We start from the raw sequence: 16938 nt of genomic DNA on the forward strand, positions 1-16938 counted from the left end.
TGCAATACCAATCAAAATCCCAACAACTTATTTTTCAGAAATAGAAAAACCAATAAGCAAATTTATCTGGAAGGGCAGGGTGCCCCGAATTGCTAAAAACATCTTGAGGAAAAAAAACGAAGGTGGAGGTCTCGCACTGCCTGACTTTAAGGCATATTATGAAGCCACAGTGGTCAAAACAGCATGGTATTGGCATAAAGATAGATATATCGACCAATGGAATCGAATAGAGTGCTCAGATATAGACCCTCTCATCTATGGACATTTGATCTTTGATAAGGCAGTCAAGCCAACTCACCTGGGACAGAACAGTCTCTTCAATAAATGGTGCCTAGAAAACTGGATATCCATATGCAAAAGAATGAAAGAAGACCCATATCTCACACTCTACACAAAAGTTAACTCAAAATGGATCAAAGATCTAAACATTAGGTCTAAGACCATAAAACAGTTAGAGGAAAATGTAGGGAGATATCTTATGAAACTTACAATTGGAGGCAGTTTTATGGACCTTAAACCTAAAGCAAGAGCACTGAAGAAGGAAATAAATAAATGGGAGCTCCTCAAAATTAAACACTTTTGTGCATCAAAGAACTTCATCAAGAAAGTAGAAAGACAGCCTACACAATGGGAGACAATATTTGGAAATGACATATCAGATAAAGGTCTAGTATCCAGAATTTATAAAGAGATTGTTCAACTCAACAACAAAAAGACAGCCAACCCAATTATAAAATGGGAAAAAGACTTGAACAGACAGCTACCAGAAGAGGAAATACAGATGGCCAAAAGGCACATGAAGAGCTGCTCAATGTCCCTGGCCATTAGAGAAATGCAAATCAAAACCACAATGAGATATCATCTCACACCCACCAGAATGGCCATTATCAACAAAACAGAAAATGACAAGTGCTGGAGAGGATGCGGAGAAAGAGGCACACTTATCCACTGTTGGTGGGAATATCAAATGGTGCACCCACTGTGGAAGGCAGTTTGGTGATACCTCAAAAAGCTGAATATAGAATTGCCATACAACCCAGCAATACCATTGCTAGGTATCTACTCAAAGGACTTAAGGGCAAAGACACAAACGGACATTTGCACACCAATGTTTATAGCAGCATTATTTACTATTGCAAAGAGATGGAAACAAACTGTGGTATATACATACGATGGAATATTATGCAGCTTTAAGACAGAATAAACTTATGAAGCATGTAATAACATGGATGGACCTAGAGAACATTATGCTGAGTGAGTCTAACCAAAAACTAAAGGACAAATACTGTATGGTCCCACTGATGTGAACTGACATTCGAGAATAAACTTGGAATATGTCATTGGTAACAGAGTCCAGCAGGAGTTAGAAACAGGGTAAGATAATGGGTAATTGGAGCTGAAGGGATACAGACTGTGCAACAGGACTAGATACAAAAACTCAAAAATGGACAGCACAATAATACCTAATTGTAAAGTAATCATGTTAAAACACTGAATGAAGCTGCATCTGAGCTATAGGTTTTTGTTTTTTTTTTACTATTATTATTACTTTTATTTTTTTTCTCTATATTAACATTCTATATCTTTTTCTGTTGTGTTGCTAGTTCTTCTAAACCGATGCAAATGTACTAAGAAACGATGATCATGCATCTATGTGATGATGTTAAGAATTACTGATTGCATATGTAGAATGGTATAATTTCTAAATGTTGAGTTAATTTCTTTTTTTCCGTTAATTAATAAAAAAATAAAATAAAAAATAAAAAAAAAACTCAAAACAAGTTATTTGCTGCCACCATACACAGGAGGAACAGTATTAGGATACATATACACATTTCCACAGGGAGGAAGCTACACAGCAGTCAGTAGACCCATATAGTTTCGAAAATTCACAGGGCAAAATCCATAAGATTTCTAAGTTTGAGAGTCATTTATCTTTGGGGCTTCTGAAAGTAGCTGTCCCACCCTTCCTAAGGGCCTATGCAAAGGCCTGCCTCTCTCCAAATGCAACCTTGGGGGATACTGGGGAGAGCACCTTTCTCTTGGCTCCACCCTCTCCAAGGATCGGCGCTGCACCTGGGCTCTCTGCCATCTCTGGAGCACATGCTCAACCCCTCCATGTGGTGGCAGCCAGCCTCTCCCCAAACCCCAAGGAATGTGCTTCATCATCTCCAAGGCCTGGCGCAGCATGACTCTTCCACTGTAATGAGGTGGAAGACCCATCCTCTGCCTTTGGGGCAAACTCACCCTCTCCATGTATATGGGTAGGTCCACTCTCCTAGCCCGAGGTTTCTTGGCTTCGGACCTGAGCTTCCATGGTTCTCACTCTGCAAACTCCAATTTGTCCCTTTTGTGTCCCCCTTTATCCTGATTGGCAGTGGTTCCGTTTATACCAACAGCCTCTTCAAACACTCCTCGATCATTCTCTTCACAGTTCCTCCAAAATCTTCCCCTTATCCATCCAAAAAACTGTTCCAACATGTCTGGTATTTGCAAACTGCAGCAGCACCCCACTTCTCAGGTACCAAATCTGTTCTAGTTTGCTGGCTGCCAGAATGCAACACACCAGAGATGTATTGGCTTTTAATAAAAGGGGATTTATTTAGTTAGAAATGTATAGTTCTTCAAAAGAAAGGCAGCTAACTTTCAGCTGAGGGTCTTTCTTACATGGGAAAGCACAGGGACATCTCTGCTGGCCTTCTTTCCAGGCCTCTGGGTTCAAACAACTTTCCCCAGGGTGATTCCTTTCTGCACCAAGATGTGGTATGTTGAGCTGCTTGGACTGTGCTACTTTACGCTCTCTCATTTAAGCATCCAGCCAATTAAATCAAACATCATTCATTGCAGCAGGCACGCCTCCTAGCCGACTGCAGATGTAATCAGCAACAGATGAGCTTCACATGCCATTGGCTCAGGTCCACAGCAATAAAACTAGGTACCTTCACCTGGCCAACTTAACACCTGAACCTAACTACCACAATCTCTTAAAAGTGATATCCTACAATATATGTACTTGTATCTTGCTTATTTCATTCAGCATGTTTTCAAGGTTCTCCCATGGTACAGCATGTTTCAGAACTTCATTTCTTTTGATGGTCAAATAATATTCCATTATGAGTGTGTTGCACTTTTTTTGTCCGTTCATTTCTTGATGGATACTTGTGTTCCAGTATTTGGCGATTGTGAATAATGCTACTATAAACACTACTGTAAAAATTACTATTTGAGACCCTGTTTTCACGTTCTTTGGGTATATACCTAGGAGTGTAATTGCCAGGTCTTATGGTAATTTTATATTTGAAGTTTTTTGAGAATCACCATATTGTTTTCCACAATAGCTGCACCATTTATATTCCTAACAACTGCAATTTCTCCATATCCTCTCCAACACTTGCTGCTTTGCGTTTCTTTAATAATAGCCATTCTTGTACATATGAAGTAGTTTTCATTATGGTTTTGATTTGCATTTTCCTAATGGCTGATGTTGTTGAGCAAGTTTTCATATGCTTGTTGGCAATTTGTATATCTTCTTTGCAGAAATATCTGAATTATTTGCCAATTTTTTTTACTGGGTTGTCTGTTTTGTTGTGTATAAACATCCTTAATACATTCTGGATATTAAGCTCTTACCCAATATAGTTTTGCAATTATTTTCTCTCATCCTGTAGGTTGTCTTTCACTTTTTTGATAATGTCCTTTTATGCACAATTTTTTAAAATTTTATGAAGTTAAATTTTCTTGTTTCTTTTGCTACTCATGCTTTAGGAGTTTAAGAATTCATGGCCAAATCTCAGATTATGAAGGCTTGCATTTATGTTAACTACTAAAAGTTTATGGGTTTAGCTTTTATATTTATGCTCTTGATCAATTTTGAGTTAATTTTTGAATTTAGTGTGAGGTAGGGGTCCATGTTCAGTGTTTTGCATGGTGACGTGCAGTTTTCCCAACACCTTTTGTTGAAGAGAATATTCTTTCCCCATTGGCTACTTAGTACCTTTGTTGACAATCAGTTGGCCACAGATGTGTGGGTCTATTTTTGGATTTTCAATTCTATTCCATTGATATATTTGTCTTCCTTTGTGCCTGTACCATACTCTTTTTTTTTTTTTTTTTGCATGGGCAGACTACAGGAATCGAACCTAGGCTCCGGCTCAACAAGCAAGAATTCTGCCACTGAGCCACCAGTACACTGCCCTTTCTTTCTTCTTTCTCTTTTTTTAAATTTTGTTTTGCATTCTCTTTTGATTATAGTAGCTTGTTAATACATTTAAAAATTGGGAACTGAGAACCCTCCAACTTTGCTCTTCTTTTTCAAAATTGTTTTTGCTATTTAGGACTCCTTGAAATTCCATATGAAATTGAGGATCAGCTTTTCCTTTTCTGCCAAAAAAGGCTACTAAAAGTCCCCATGGGGGACTAAGGAGAAAGGAGGAAATATTCAATTTCCCCACTTGGAGAATTTCTGATATTCTCACAAGTAGTCACGACAATTCAAATCAATAGGCTGAGCCTTCAATGTTGGGGTTCGCCTCCATGAAACTTACTCTTACAAAGGATAGGCTAAGCCTACTTAAAATTAGGTCCAAGAGTCACCACAGGAAACCTCTTTTGTTGCTCAAATGTGGCCTCTCTCTAAGCCAACTCATCAGGTGAACTCACTGCCCTCCCCCCTATGTGGGGCATGACTCCCAGAGCTCTAAATCTCCCTCACAACGTGGGACAGAACTCCTGGGATGAAACAGGACCAGCATCAAGGAATTGAGAAAGTCTTCTTGACCAAAAAGGGAAGAGAGAAATGAGACAAAATAAAGTTTCAGTGGTTGAGAGATTTTAAACAGAGTCAAGAGGTTATCCTGGAGATTATTCTTATACATTATATAGGTATCCCTTTTTAGCTTATGATGTATTGGAGTGGCTGGAGGGAAGTGCCTGAAATTGTATGTGTTTCAGTAACCTTGATTTTTGAAGATGATTGTATAAAGTTATAACTTTTACAATGTGACTGTGTAATTGTGAAAACATTATGTCTGATGCTCCTTTTATCCAGGGAATGGACAGATAAGTAAAAATAATATGGTTAAAAAACAAAATAAATAATGGGGGATGAGTGGTAAAATAAATAGGGTAGATGAAAATACTAGTGGTCAGTGAGAAGGAGGTGTAGGGGGTATAATATGTATGAGTTTTTTCTTTTTTCTTTTTATTTCTTTTGCTGGAATGATGCAACTGTTCTAAAAAATGGTCATGGTGACGAATACACAACAATTTAATGGTATTGTGAACCATTGATTGTACATCATGTATGAATGTATGTGTATGAAGGTTTGTCAATAGAAATATATATTTTAAAAGGCTTCTGGAATTTTGATAGCTTCCGGGATTTCCCTAGAGAACAGGGGAGAAGAAGGGGTGCTGCACAGGATTAAGAAATGACAGACACAAGAAGTTAGTTAAGTTGGGTCAGGGGACTCAAGCTCATAATTTACAAAAGCAAGAGCAAGAGCCCCAAATAAACTGACGTCCACGTATTTATTGTGCTTTTACATGGGAACTGCTTTTAGGGAGTATAATCAAAGCAAGATTTATTTTGAACATCTATCATGCCTGCAAAGCTACAAAGTTTGGTTCCCAGCTCCTTGTCTCAGGAGCTGTTTATTTCTTAGCAGCATGCTCTTTATTCAGGTCTCTCTGGGCGCTCGAGTCAGCGTTCTGGAGAGCATTTGCTTCAACAGTTTATCACATTAGCAGGGCATGGTGTGCCTATGCCCAGTGTCTTCAGTCATCCCTGAGAACACCAGCTTCTGCAGTTCCCTACCTGAAACTGCTCAGGTAGAAAGTTTCTACAGTAAAGCCAGATTAGATAAGGTGCAGCCCAAGCCATACCTCATTCCACAGATACCAGAGGGCCTTGCCTCCACGGGTACTCTGATGTGGCCTTGCCAACCATCAGAGGCCTGTAAAACCTAATCTGGGCCCCAACGGATAGTGATTGCATTGAATCTGTAGATTTCTTTGGGTAGTATTGACATTTTAACAAAATAAAGTCTTCCAATTCATGAACATGGAATGTCTTGCCATTTATTTAGGTCTTCTTTAATATGTTTCAGCAGTTTAGTAGTTCTCAGTGTTCAGATTTTTTATATACTTGGTCAAATGCATTCCTAGATATTTTATTCTTTCAGATACTATTGTAAATGGAATTGTCTTCCTAATTTCTTCCTTGGATTGTTCATTGTATAGAAATGAAATTGATTTTTGCATGTTGATCCTGTACCCTGCAACTTTGCTGAATTAATTTATTAGCTCTAGTAGTTTTCTTATGGATTCTTTTGTATTTTCTATATCCATATATAAGACCATGTTATCTGCAAATAGAGATAGCTTTGCTTTGTTTTTCTAATTTGGATAGATTTTATTTCTTTTTCTTGCCTAATTGCACCGGACAGAACTTCTAGTACAAAATTGAATAGAAGTGGTTAAAGTCAGCATCCATGTCTTGTTCCTGATTTTGGGGGGAAAGCTTGCAATCTCATACCACATAGTATGATGCATTTTCTTAAACAGCCTTTATCATGTTGAGAAAGTTGCTTTCTCTTTGTTTTCTGAGTGTTTTTGTTAATGATGCTGGATTTTGTCAAATGCTTTTTATGCATCTGTTGAAATAATCATGTGGGTTTTATTTCTTCATTCTAATTACATGGTGCTTTTGTTTGTTAAATCTGCTGGAATGCAATATACCAGAAATGGAATGGCTTTTAAAAAGGGAACTTATTAAGTTGCAAATTAACAGTTCTAAGGTCATTGTGCTGGTCTGAAAGGAAAAGCAGCATAGAAAAGCCATGTTTTAATGTCAATCCATTTTGCGGAGGCAGCCATTTCTTTTCATCTCTATTCTATACTGATTCAATATTGGAAACTTGATTAAATTATCTCCACGGATATGTAGCATGCCCACTTTGATTAGAGGGAGATGTGACTCCCTCTTGATGAGCTTACTGGAATCCTTTAAAAGAGGAAACATTTTTGAAAAAAGCTTTAGTGCCATGAGAGCAACAGAGCCCATGTAGCCAGAGATGAAGAAGGAAGCTTCATGAAACAAGAAGTCTGGAGAAAGCTAGTAGACATTGCCATATTCACTATGTGCCTTTCCAGTTGAGAGAGAAATCCTGAACAACATCAAAGCCTTCTTGAACCAAGGTATCTTTCCCTGGGTGCCTTAGATTGGACATTTCTATAGGCTTGTTTTAATTTGGACATTTTCACAGTCTTAGAACTATAAACTAGCAACATAATAAATTCCCCTTTTTAAAAGCCATTCCGTTTCTGGTATATTGCATTCTGGCAGCTTGTAAACAAGAACAGCCATTAAATGTCCAAATTAACACACCAACAGGAGATACCTTCACTCAAGAAAGGGTGTTGCTGTCCAGAATGTCTTGGTCATCTGGAAAGGCATAGGGGTGGCGTATGCTGGGATCTTTGGCTTCTGGTCATCTCTGTCAGCTGGGATGGCACTTTGCAATGTCTGCTAGCTTTCTCTCCTGGCTTGTTTCATAAGGCTTCCCCAGGGATATTTTCCTTCTTCCACTCCAAAAGTCTCTGGCTTTGTGGGCACTAAAGCTTTTTCTAAAACACTTCCCTCTTAAAGGACTCCACTCCATCTTGAATGGGTGGAGACACATCTCCATGGAAACCAAATAATCAAAAATTACCACCCCCATATCTCCATGGAAGCAACTTAATGAAAAGGATCCTGCCCAAAAGTATTGAATGAGGATTAAAGAACATGGCTTTTCTGGGGTACACAAAAATTTCAAATTGGCCCATGTGATGTATTACATTGATTAATTTTTATGTTTTTTGCACTCCTGGGATAAATCCCACTTTGTATAATTGTTATAATACATTGTTGGATTCAGTTTACTAATATTTAGCCAAGGATTTTTGCATCTATACAGCTCTTCCTTGGATATATTGTAAATTCAGGTCCAGACCATTACAATAAAGTGAGTCACATGATTTTTTTGGTTTCCCAATGCATATAAAAGTTATGTACTATACTATGGTCTATTAAATATGCAATAGCATTATTCTAAAATAAAGTACCTACCTTAATTTTAAAAATACATTATTGCCCCCCCCCAAAAAAAATGCTAACCATCATCTGAGCCTTTAGGGAGTCATAATGTTTTTGCTGGTGGAGGTTCTTGCCTCAGTGTTAATGGCTGCTAATCAGGCGGTGGTTGCTGAAGTTTGGGATGGCTATGGCAATTTCTTAAAATAAGACAACAATGAAGATTGCCACACCAATTGACTCTTGCTTTTATGAAAGATTTTTCTGCGCATGTGATGCTATTTCATAGCATTTTACTCACAGTAGAACATCTTTCAAAATTAGAGGAAATCCTCTCAAACCCTGTCACTACTTTATCAACTATGTGATATTCTAAACCTTTGCTGTCATTTCAACAATGTTCACAGTATCTTCACCACAAGTAGATTCCATCTTAAGAAACCACTTTGTTGCTCACCCATCTGCCAAAGTTATATCATGACAAATGCAGTCACTTATTCAAGCTTCACTTCTAGTTCTCTGCTATTTTCACCGCATCTGCAGTTACTTCTTCCACTGAAGTCTTGAACCCTCAAAGTCATCCATGAGCGTTGGAATCAACTTCTTCCAAACTCCTGTGAATGTTGATATTTTGACCTCCCATGAATTAAAAATGTTTTTAATGGAATCTATAATGGGGAATCCTTTCCAGAAGGTTTCAATTTACTTTGCCCAGATCCATCAAGGAATCACTCTGTATGGCTTATAGCCTTATGAAATATATTTCTTAAATAATAAAACTCGATAGGCAAAATGACTCCTTGATCCATGGGCTGCAGAATTGGTGTTGTATTAACAAGAATGAAAATAATATTAATCTCAGCAGAGCTCTTGGGTGACCAGGTGTGTTGTCAATGAGCAATAAATTGTTTGAAAGAGTCTTTTTTTCTGAGCAATGGGTCTCAACAGTGGGCTTAAAATATTCACTAAACTATTTCATAAATTGATGTACGATAATCTAGACTTTGTTGTGCCATTTATAGAGCTCAGGCAAAATAGATTTAGCATAATTCTTAATGACCCTAGGATTTTCAGAATGGTAAATAAGCAATGGATTCAACTCTTCCAGAACAAGAGAGTTAGCCAGTTCTCTGAAGTTTGAAACCAGGCATTGACTTCTCTCTAACTATGAAAGTTCTAGAGGGCATCTTCTTCCAATAGAAGCCTGTTTAGTCCACACTGAAAATGTGTTGTTTAGTGTGCCAACCTCATCAATTTTTTTTAGATAGATCTTCTGGATAACTTGCTACAGCTTCTACATCAGCACTACTGTTTCATCTTCCACTTTTATGTTATGGAGACCACTTCTTTCCTTAAATCTCATGAAACAAACTCTGCTATCTTCAAACTTTTCTTCTGCCGCTTCCTTACCTCCCTCAGCCTTCATAGAATTGAAGAGAGTTATGGCCTTGCTCTGTATTAGGATTTGGCTCAAGGGAATATTGTGGCTGTGTCTTCTCTTCAGACAACTAAAACTTTCCTCACATTAGCAATAAGGTTGCTTTCTTATCATTTGTGTGTTCACCAAACTCCACTTCATTTCCTTCAAGAACTTTTCTTCTGTATTCACAACTTGGTAATGGGTCCAAGAGGCCTACCTTTTGGTCTATCTCAGCTTTCAATATGCCTTACTCACTAAGCTTAATAATTTCTAGTTTTTGACATAAAGTGAGAGACATGTGACTCTTCCTTTCACTTGAACACCTAGAACCACTGTAGGCTTACTAATTGGCCTAATTTCAATATTGTTGTGTCTCAGGGAATATGGAGGTCCAAGAAGAGGGAGAGAGATGGGAATGGTTTGTCAGTGAAGCAATCAAAACATACACAACATTGTTTATTAAGTTTACCGTTTTATATGGATGCAGTTTGTGGTGCCACAAAACAATTACAGTAGTAACGTCCAAGATAACTGATCACAGATCTCCGTAGCAGATATAAAAAACAGGAAAAGTTTGAAGTATTGTGAGAATTATCAAAATGTGGCTCAGAGACACAAAGCAAGCCCATGTTGCTGGAAAAAATGGTACCTAAAGGCTTGCTTGATGCAGGATTGCCACAAACCTTCAATTTGTAAAATATCTGCAAAATGCAATAAAATGAAGTATGTCTGTATTCATAATGGAAATTGGTCTGTAATTTCCTTTTCTTACAATGTCTTTACTAGGCATTTAGAATCAGGCTTCATTGAATGAATTAGGAAGTGTTCCTTCCTTTTGAATTATTTGGAAGAGTTTGAGATTAGAACTGGTACTTGATTCTTCTTTAAATTTTTGGTAAAATTCACCAATGAAGCCATCTGGTCCTAGGTTTTTCTTTGGTGAAGGTTTCTGATTATTGATTCAACCTCTGTACTTGTTACAGGTTTGTTGAGGTTTTCTATTCCTACTTCAGTTAGTTTAAGTAATTTGTGTGTTTCTAGGAATGTTTCTATTTCATCTAGATTATATAATTTGTTGTTCAGAGAACTATTTTCTAGTTTTGTTGATTCTCTCAGTTGTCTTTCTATTCTCTATTTCATTTATCTCTGCTCTAATCTTAATTATTTCCTTCCTTCTGATAGCTTTGGCTTTACTTTGCTCTTGTTAATTCCTCAAAATGTGAAGTTAGGCTGTTGAGCTGAGATCTTTCTTCCTTTTTAAAAAGGATTTCATAGCTATAAATTTCTGTCTGAACACTGCCATCACTGTATCCCATAAGATTTGAGGTGTTGTGTTTTCATTTTCATTAGTCTTAGTATAGAAATTATCCAGTGTGGGGAGCAGAAAGAAAAAACAATGAAAAATGAATAGAGCCTGAACGACCTGTTGGACACTGTGCCAGTTTGAATCTGTGGTTTTCCCTCAGAAAAGCCATGTCCTTTAATTCTCATTCAATATTGCTGGGTGGGAACTTCTTGATTATCCATGAAGTTGTGACCCACCCAATTGTGAGTGGTAACTTTTGATTAGATGACTTCCATGGAGATGTGTCTCTACCCATTTAAGGTGGGGTTGCTAAAGGTGAGCCCTTTAAGAAAGAACCATTTTGGAAAAAGTTTTTACAGTCCTTGCTGCCATAGACCTTTGGAGATGAAGAAGGAAAACATCCCTCAGGGAGCTTCATGAAACAAGAACCTGGGAGAGAAAGCTAGCAGAGTTCACTATGTGCCCTTTCAGCTGAGAGAGAAACCCTGAACTTCTTCAGCCTTTCTTGAGTGAAGGTAACTCTTGTTGGTCTCTTAATTTGGACATTTTCATAGCCTTGCCTTAATTTGTACATTTTCACGGCCTTAAAACTGTAAACTTTCAACTTAATAGGTTCCTCCTTTTAAAAGCCATTCTGTTTCTGGTATCTCACATGATGGCAGCTTATAAACTAGAACAAACACCATTGAGTATACCAACCTACATATCATTGCACTCCTAGAACAAGAGAGAGAGAGAAGGGGGTCAGAAAAAATATTTAATGAAATAATGGACAAAAACCTTCCAAATCTGATGAAAGACATGAATATGCACATCTAGGAAACTCACAAATTCCAAGGAGGATAGACTCTGAAAGATCTAAACCATGACACATTGTAGCAAAATTGTCACAAAGAGGATTTTGAAAGCTGTGAAAAGTGACATCACATAAAAGGGATCCCTAATAAGATTAACAGCAGATTTCCTATCAGAAACCATGGAGGCCAGGAGACAGTGGGATGACATACTTAAAGTCCTCAAAGGAAAAAAAAAACAACTGTCAACTAGTAATTCTTTATCCAGAAAACTTATATTTCAAAAATAAAGGAGAGAAAAAAAAATGGAGAGAGAGCTGGACACGGCGGCTTGCACCAGTTTGCACGCTAGACCCTGCTGGGCCCGGGCTCGAAGCAGTGGCTGCAGAACTCCGGTTGTCGGCATGGGCTGACAACCACCTGTTGCCTCTCAGTTCTCGCACGGCCCAAATCCTGGTGGTGGTGGGGGCCTGAGCATGAACATGAGCTTCCCCTTCAGCAGCCGGCCTTCTAAAACATTGAAACCAAAGAAGACCATCCCTGAAGGGTCCCATCAATATGAACTCTAAAAACATCAGGAAGTGGAAATCTGAGACAAGCTGTTATGTTGCCAGAGGGAGAGGATCTCAATGAATGGATGGCTGTTAACACTGGATTTCTTCAACCAGACCCACATGTTACATGGACTATTACAGAATTCTGCACTGGCTCAAGCTATCCAGTCATGACTGCAGGTTCATGATAGGAGTATCACTGGGCAGATGGTACTAATATTAAAAAGCCAATCAAATGTTCAGCTCCAAAATACATTGACTATTTGATGACTTGGGTTCGGGATCATCTTGATAATGAAACTCTTTTCCCCCCTGAGATTGGTGTCCCATTCCCAAAAACTTTATGTCTGTGGCAAAGACTATTCTAAAGCATCTATTCAGGGTTCATGCCCAGGGTTTATCCCCAGCACTTTGATTCTGTGATGCAACCGCTAGAGGAGGCCACCTCAATACCCCTTCACGCATTGATTTCCTTTGTTCAGGAGTTTAATCTGATTGATGGGCGTGAGTTGGCCCATCAGGAATTAATTGAGAAGCTTGGATCGAAAAACAGATAAATGTTTCTTCTAGAACATCACTCTCTCTTGCTTTGTCTGCTGCTAGAGCCATCTATTAAAGACTAGTAATAAAACTTAAAGAAAATAGGCACCCACTGTTTATGTCTGCAGATAAAATTGTCCCAAAGATAGGTTGGCCTCATAGCTTCAGAGTGAGACCTTCAGGGCATAGCCCACTCTGAACCCCTGTGTGACCATGCCTGTGACCATTCCAGAGGCTCTCTTGTTGTAATATATAATGATTGACCTTGAGTTTATTAGTATACATATCATTCTTTTGTGAAGAAAATGATTGAGTCTGTTTCATGACAATTTAATGGATATTAAGAATTTTCACCTGTAATTTATTGTTTCCAAAACAAATTTCTAACAACACAGATCACCTTTATTCCACTTGTTTTACAAATAGAAAAGCCATTTTTTAAGTTTCCTTAGCATTTAGAACACTTTGTGTCATTTTGGATAACCTTTTAGTTTCAACTTTGTATGCTAGTTTTTATAGATAAGAATATATACTTGAGTGTATACTGTTCTATAACCCATTATTGCAGTTTGAATCCTCATATAGCATATTGGAGCAATCAAAGTTATATCTGAAGTGATTTTATTTTTTAATCTTTGTTTGGGATTATTAACATATAAACTTATCTAAACTGTTAGGCCCTATGTGTGTATCAGGACTAATTTTTTTAAAAAAGGCTTCTAAGGATGACCCTGTAGATATTTATTTTCAAATACTTCATTCAAATTAATTAATATGTATAGGTTTGGGTTAAGAAAAAGAAAACTTCCAAAAATTATAACAAACTTAGCTCTCAAAACCACTATTTTGATTCATGTTGATTTTCAAAGGCCTTGAAATTCTGCGTAGAGGAATGGAAGAAGGTACTCTGAGTACTTGAGTTATTCTGCTTTGGTTTCCTTAAAAAACTTTTATATGTTTTTATTGACTTGAGACTTAGTTAAGAGTAATGTAGAAATGTACAAACTTTATCCCAATTAATGATAACTTATGGAAAACTACAATAAAAAACCATGAAGATGTACATATTTTATAACACAACTAAAGGTTGGGCGTGCTCTTCCTATTCTTTAATACTTATGTGTTTAAAGGAGACAAAAATGGGAGGAATAAGTAAAAAAAAAATTTTTTTTTGTTCTGTTCATATTAAACAAATGTATGGAGTCCCTTTGGGTTTTTGTCCTATTTTGTTTTTGCATCAAAACTTGAATTTCTTTTATATTTTTTGAGACAAAAAAAAATCCCTTTAATGAAGAAAGGATCTATTTATCATTTGGTTTTTAGGATTTAGTAAACTCTACCTGGCTATTAAAAATGTATTGAGGCAAAGAAATAATGTATTGAGGCACCATAAGTAGACTGGAAGAGGTGCCAAAATGGCAAAACTTCAATTTCATCAGCATTCTGTTTTTGCAGAGTACTCCCCATCATCTTGATGGTTTTTTTTTAAAAATTATTATTCCACTAGACTATAAAGAAAAGAATTGTTTAGAAATTTCATTTTTAATAACTCAATTTCAATAAATTCTTAATTATTTACAGAATTTTAAAGGAAATAAAACTTTTCATCTAATTTAGGCTGAAACCATACATCATTGTTTGAGGAACTAGAGTGGGATGATTGCTTATGATAAAAGAGAAAAACCCTACAAGAAATATCCCATACACAATGACTTAAATTTATCCAAAGGTCCCTCTCAACCTCTCTTTATGTTTATGTTGATCACTGAAAGGAATGAACTTATGTTTCTCAACTAGGGTTGTACTTTCATCCTCATTTCTAATATTTTAAGTATTCTCAAACAAAAGGGGGGGTCTCACTTTTCCCCATTTATTTTTGGTGATAGATATCTTCCTCTCATGCCTAGCCCCATAATGAAACAAAAATGGCCACATCCTAGAATAGTAATAAAGGCAACTTGCTATAAATTAAAAATTGGTAGTTTGAGACTTGGACTTTTTTTTTTTAATAAAAACATTATTACCCATGTTCTTAACCAACAATGCCCCTAAATGCTACCGTTAGTATTATTTGTTTCCATTCAAAGCCAGGGATGGAGGGAAAGAGGAGGCTTGGAGGAAGGGGCAAGAATGGAAGAGGTGGGTGCCTTCCTAAGTTGGCTAGAGAGTCAACAAGCAGTAAGAGTTGGAAGAAATCAGTGGCTCTGGGGCCTCTCACTTTTTATTTATCTCCCAGTGCTGTCCCGGCCCCACCCCCTTGTTCCCCAGTACATACTCCCCTCCCCTCCTCAGCAGAAACCCTCTCCTCTCAGTGTCTGTGATCTCTGCTCCCCACACCTGCTTACAGTCACAGGGTGGAGAGTGTTCATGAAATTATACAGTTAATTCTATGGTGCTTTAATTTTTAGGTCTTTTTTTTTAAATCTTGGACAATGGTATGCTGATTTTTGTTGAAATATTGAAATTTTCTTGTACCACAGTTTTCATATTGACAGCTAAGGGTATCCTTTATTCCTTCTTCAGAGTGTGAATAATTGATTTTACAAGGCTGTCATCTAACAGAAGTATTTCACCCTAGGCTTGTAGAGCGTTGGCTCATGTACCTTCTTACTTGAGAAATGCAAGTGTCTTCACCATAACTTTGATAACAGCAAAGGGAAAGTTTTTCTAGTTGTGCAGAGGTAAGAGAAACAATCCTGGTGATGATCTTAATTTTTTCAGATTTTAATTTTTTCTCTCTGAGCAGTGAGGTTGTATAGGTACTGGAAGTGGGGCTTCTCAAATACAATATCATCACATTGTAAGCATAAACAAATCAGACCCAAAGACTATAACTCCTAGAAATTTGTTTCTAAGCAGCCCCAGTCCTGGTGTTGGTGCTATCCCTGCTTCTTGTAAGATGGCTGTCTCCTGTCAGCCTGGACACCAAACATTGAGCACGTTCCTCGGAGACATCATTTCTTCTTGACATTCAGTTCAGTGAGTGTGGATTTGATTATTACTGTTGTAGAATTCTGGCAAAGAAGGGAAACAGCAGCCCTTTTCAGTCTTCCTGTGTTTTACTTTAGATTTTTATATTTTAGATTATAAAAGGCTTGATAGTTGTAGACTTGATATTACATGTGATAGCAGTGATTTCATTGAAACAACTCCACTGAAATGCATTTAGGTTTTCAGTCATTATCAGATTCTATTCCAGACAAGTATTCTGTAAATCCAAATGGATTATACAACTGTGCTATAGACTTTTTATAGAACATTTTGTTTATAAAATAGTTTGCATAAGTTAGTCTTGGCTACCATCCAAAATAGTTTTAAATGTTCTTTACATAAAATTTAATGTTGTATTTTTAAACCTTTAGGTACTTTATCTATTTTTCTAAGTCAATTTACTGTACTTTTAAAAAAGTATTTTGTACCTACTTTTGTAACTTCATCAGAATAAAATACATTAGAAAAAATTACTGGTTGAAAAAAAAAAGAAGGAAATCCTACCTATAGGTATGACTAAGAGTTACTTCTGGAGGGCCTCTTTTGTTGCTCAGATGTGGCCTCACTTTCTCTAAGCCCAACTCTGTAAGTGAAATCATTGCCCTCCCCTGCCCCCAGTATCAGTGGATTGAAAATCCTCTATAGGCAAAGATTTGGAGATTGGATGATGATTCCTTTATAGACTGTCCACAAGACACTCACTTTAGTATAGAGACACAAAGAAGAGGAAAGTAAAAGGTTGAAAAGAGACATTCCATGTAAATAGTAATCAAAAGAGAGCCAGAGTAGCTATGTTATTCTCATACAAAATAGATTTTAAGGCAAAAAAGATTACAAGATACAAAAAGGAAAAGTTTCAATCCAGCAATAACATATTATTATAAACATATGTATACCTCACAATAGAGCCCCAAAATATATGAAGCAAAAATTGATAGTGTTGAAGGAAGAAATAGATAGTTCTACAATAATAGCTGGAAATTGATAGATAATCTAAGCAGAAGATCAATAAGGAAATAGGAGATTTAAACAATACTATTAACAAATTAAATCTAATGGACCTATATAATTTGCTCCACCAATCAACAGCAGAATACACAGTTTTCACAAGTTCACATGGATTATCTTCCAGTATACTGCATATATTAGACAAGAAATCAAATTTTAATAAATTTTAAAATACCGAAAACATTCAAAGTTTGCTCTTGAACCACAATGCAATAAAGGGAGAAACCAATAACAAAGAAAACTGGAAAATT

At 37.0% G+C, this 16938-nt stretch overlaps 1 pseudogene; it reads left to right on the plus strand.

Annotated features, from left to right (window-relative positions):
- Nucleotides 1-12076: 12076 nt before the first annotated feature.
- LOC143653276 (MOB kinase activator 1A pseudogene) lies at nucleotides 12077-12748 on the plus strand (annotated as a pseudogene).
- Nucleotides 12749-16938: the final 4190 nt, after the last annotated feature.

This window comes from Tamandua tetradactyla, chromosome 13 (genome assembly GCF_023851605.1).
Source record: "Tamandua tetradactyla isolate mTamTet1 chromosome 13, mTamTet1.pri, whole genome shotgun sequence".
NCBI lineage: Eukaryota > Metazoa > Chordata > Mammalia > Pilosa > Myrmecophagidae > Tamandua > Tamandua tetradactyla.